This window comes from Schistosoma mansoni, chromosome W (assembly GCF_000237925.1).
Source record: "Schistosoma mansoni strain Puerto Rico chromosome W, complete genome".
NCBI lineage: Eukaryota > Metazoa > Platyhelminthes > Trematoda > Strigeidida > Schistosomatidae > Schistosoma > Schistosoma mansoni.
The window spans coordinates 11586218-11591190 of NC_031502.1; the positions used below are offsets into that span (position 1 = coordinate 11586218).

At 33.1% G+C, this 4973-nt stretch overlaps 1 non-coding gene across 1 annotated transcript; it reads right to left on the bottom strand.

The window, feature by feature from the left end:
• Nucleotides 1–1537: 1537 nt before the first annotated feature.
• Smp_tRNA_02144_Gln_TTG.1.1 lies at nucleotides 1538–1603 on the bottom strand. The gene has a single exon. It is a non-coding gene (tRNA).
• Between the last annotated feature and the right edge of the window lie 3370 nt (nucleotides 1604–4973).

Genomic DNA, 4973 nt, shown 5'->3' on the forward strand with positions numbered 1-4973 from the left:
TTAAATTGGTTAACATAGTGGGATGTGATGCAATCATTTTCATGTCTTTTAGGTTTTGGATGGAGCATGGATCTCGTTCTTTCTTTGATAATGGCCTTTGATGTACAATACGTTTAGTTGATGACTGATTTAAGCCTTTGTTTCAATGAAAAGCTATTTGAATCACCTCTAAATAGTAAGGTGATATTACATGACTGTCATTGTAAGTAATTCTATAATTTCATGGTTTAACACACGGATAATATTAACTTTGTATAAAAGTATAAAATTCTAAGAGACGATGAAGTATCTTCCAGACTAAGTTTCTCAATTCCCTTTCTAATTACATGAGTGTGGATACTGCAGTTAAAAAATGTACATGTGCATCAATGTATTTTCGAATATATTCAAGCGCAAGCTAATCGATTTATCCAGAAACTAAACAAATACACACTGCTGAGGGGTTCCACAACAGGACGAAACGGCCGTCCAATGCTTCCAGGTTTTCCATGGTGGTCTAGCTTCAACTGACTCGTGATCTCAACTATTTAAATAAATACTTGTTAGAAGTACCATTTTATTTGTATTTTTTTTCATATAACTTCAAAGAGTCGGATCAATCGAGGATAAAGTAGTTTACGTAAAATCTTAATGACAATGTCAAGATTAGAGATTAAGCTTCAATCAAATAAAATCCTGATTATCTAACACCTATGAATGGAATCATTAGTAAATTAATTAGAATGTATCTTACAAAAAATACAGAGTACAACATTGATGTAAATTATGAGAGTCACTCATACTTCATCAAGCCATATTAGTGTAGACAATTTGAAAATAATCAAGACTCAGTCTATCAACTTTGATAACCTCTATAAGCGGATATTTACTAAATCTTCTTATCAGTGAATTATTTAACCAAAAGAAACACAAATAATACATTCCTGTGCAATCAATAGACTCAATGTCATTTTGTTTCAACATTGTTTACTATAAATTTACGTTATCTGACTTATTGTTTGTACAAATGTATCAATGGTGATGTAACAGTATCTTCACACATATACTAAATTAAAATTAATGAAATATTAGATTTTTGTTTTCATCTTTGACTGCGTATATTTCAATAGCTGTTACCAAATGGTTGTAAGTGAGAAAATATTTAACTTCCAGTGTTTCCATGGAATTCTCTAGTATTTAGTGAAATAAATACAAATTCTGAAGGACATTATAAATCAATAACACATTAGTCGAAGTTGGAAACTAGTGTATGTTCGTTAAATACTATTTCGCTGAAGATTAATAAGCATTTATATCATGCGTTCATGTCGAAGAAAAATATTAACTTCTGCAAGCTTTATCTACTTCTCTCTAAGTAAAATAGATTTCATAGATGACGAATATCTCAAATAATAGTCGGTATTATTCTGATTATTGGACTTCGTTAAAAAATACAATGCTCTTCAGAGATGGATAGTGGCTAGCAGTGGAATCCAGGACGCGCGTTTCGTCCTATTTGGGACTCGTCAGCTGGATGTACCTGCATCTGAGTTGATGTTCACTCTGGGGCTCGAACCCAGTACCCTCGCTTCAAACGCCATCGCGTTATCCACTCGGCCACTGAGTCCTGATAGCCACTTGCTTGTGCGATGGGGCAATACGCGAGGCAATACGCACAGTATGCACATATGCCAATTAGAGACTGACCAGTTGCAGTCCTAACACATCGATGGAAAGATTCAAACAAACAACACTAAATGAATTTACAATGCTTTTCAGTTGTACAAGATTTATTAGTAGAGCTATAAAAAGAAAGCGGTTTTGTACGCATTCATATTTGCCGAAGTTATATCGCAAAATTTATACTGTTTGAATAAATTCAATAGTGGAAATTCTTTAGCAATATATGATCATACTCATACATACACGTTAAGATATAATTTGACGTAAGAAGAAGCTTCATGATGAGGAACAAAAAAAAATGCAAATTTTCAGGCTGCAAGCTGATTTAGGTAAACAATACACCCGCGCGTTTAGGAGTATTAAAGTAATTTTAGAACAAGCAAACTACAGCAGTATAAAATTAATTTCATCATATCGCCTTATTTGCAACAAACGTTGCTGTGCAAACATTTAAATTTAACGTACTACACTACTGACTATAAGTTAGTAGTATATCTTTAATTGAACAAATTCACTGGGTTTTTCTCATGTTGATAAAAAACTCTCTTTGTGAGTCGACTAACCATTGCTTTGTGTCAATATTACTACTTGGTAGATCCCTTAAATAATAATCCTCAGAGTAACTATTTTCAATCTTCGATGGCTACTTTCGTTTTCTCATCAATTTTTTGCTATGAGAATATGCAAATTAATATTTAGCAAAAACGCGTCAATATTGTTGAAGATATCTGAATATCAGGCAGCCTAAACAATTTTTATAGTAAAACTACTATAGTGAGTCGAGAACCAGACAAATGGAAATGTGCGCGTATTTTCCACCAATGTTTATCTAAATTTCATTGGTCTGATATGTGCAGTTTTAAAAGGGTGAGAAGCCTAGAATCTTATCTTAGAGCTTTCTGTTGCCTGTAAAAGGTTTCTGAGAAGGTGGCAATTAGACTAATAATTTGCTCTGGAATTACTTGACAAATCGCCTACATAAATTTTGAGGGGTAACATTAAAAATTATTGCAGTCTGATAAGTTGATATCGATGAAGGTCAAAATGCGCATAATCCACAGGTGGTTTTATAGGGGTTGTAGTAGTTTTTTGAGAAATTTATCAAAACTAGAACAACACATGTAAGTGAACAATTGTTTTCAATTAGTTCTAATATACATGAATATTCATACGAAAATGTCTCCCTCATATAGCAAAAGCCATAGGAATTCGTACATTCCACCCCAATTTATGTGTACAGAAGAAATTTGTAACCCCCCTATCCCTTCCATCGCCAAACATGACTTAACAAATGACATTATCATTATTATTTTAAAATTTTATTTTTTAATCTTGTTATCATTTGTTTGTAATTTTCTACCTCTTTCCGTTTATATTCTTCACTATCTAATTATTTACATACTTCTCATTACGTAATGATTTTAATGTTTTGTAATTACTATTCTAGTCTATTTACCCACGTTTGACCTCTTATTTCTTATGTTTAACTATTGATAAGACTTTTGTTATCGTAATTTAATATTCTTACTACTATCAGTACACCTGTCTTCCCACTATCAACTTGTACTTTTAACTATTATGCTTAGTAACGTATTCTATTTCCTTATTATTATTAACTCAAATAGCCTTGATTGGTCTAACATTTTCGTATAAATATTCATGTATATTAGATTAAAGCCTGATGACGATCTAATTGAAAACAATTGTCCACTTACGTGTGTTGTTCTAATTTTCACAATGGGAATCTTTAATATTCTAAAATTTATCAAAGATGATTACCGTTTAGAAAAGTTAAAATAAAACACGACTTGCCGTATTTATAGGTTAAAACATATCAGAGATAATTATCCAACCTATAGAGTACAAATGGATCTCAAGGTACATTATTCTTGAAGACAAACTGCTAAATGTTTTGAGATGTGCTTCGGAGATTTGAATTATCAAAGTCATACAAAAAGTTTTATTTCCATTACCCTTAAATAGATGAGTAGTAAGATATGTTCAAATAACTTAAACAAGAAAATCTCGTTACTGGTCGATTCAGTGGATACCGAAGGGCAATCATATTTCTGAACATAAAACAAACAAGTTACGAATGAAATTAATTCATTTTACTTCGTCCAGTTCTCATTAGCTTTAAACAGTCCTTTATTTATCCACCGTTAAACGTTAAACCTACAACCTATCATAATTATGGACTTATAACTGTAGAGCTTGTTGATGAAGTTATTGAAAACAATTGTTCGCTCAAATATTGTTCATTTTTGAATATTCTATGGGGATCTTTAAACTGCCACATCAGTTCGTTCATAAATTATATGCAAACGGATAATGCAACCAAAAGACCTCAGGATAGAATCTGTCGTTACATCAAATAACGCACTAGGAAATAATCTGAAAATTTAAAATCAATCTAGGCAATATAAGTGAAATCCATTGAATTTAGAGTCGAACGACTTATCCCGAATAAAATGAACGTCATTTAGACTCGAAATTTAATTATTTAAAGACAGTCTAGTCGAATAACTTTTAAAAATCATGAATCGTATTTAGAAATGGCTCAACTAATTTTGCTGGTGAAACTATTTCCCTACAGTAATCGATAACTGTTGGGGAGACCCAGGAAATTCCTCGAAAAAAGCTCAGAGGAGCCCTACAAACGGTGAAAAATACCTTATCAAATCAGCATTCAATAGAATTTTCCCAGAAGCATCTAGGAAGTGGAGGGTCTTTTGATTTATTTCTGATTGGGCGGTTACCTATCCTGCTACTATGTTAAGAAGGGTTCCAGAACTTTCAAGAAGCCCAAGGCCAACTGGGATATTATAAATATCCTGGATTTTATGTTCATAGACTAACTTGTAGTAAACCGTTATTCCCATATTTCGCACCTTTTCCCTCGTGTTCAAATTGCCGTGTAGACTTAGTCGGAGGATTACTATAAGAGCTTAGGAAACTGTATCAAGCATTCAATTAGATTTATCAATAACTGCCATTGTCAAACCTCGACTGATAGTAAGCATAGATGGATGGCGGCTAGCAGTGGAATACAAGAAGCGCATTTCGTCCTGTTTGGGACTCGTCAGCTAGATATACCTGCATCTGAGTTGATGTTCACTCTGGGACTCGGACCCAGTACCATTCGCTTCAAACGCCATCACGTTATCCACACAACTACTGAGTCCTGATAGCCACTTGGTTGTGCAATAGAGTGAAGTTTAAATTCACTTAGCATTGTTTGTTTGGCATATGGACATATTGTGCGTATTACCTCGATGTTGCCTTAATTCACAAGCGTTATAAGCAATGTT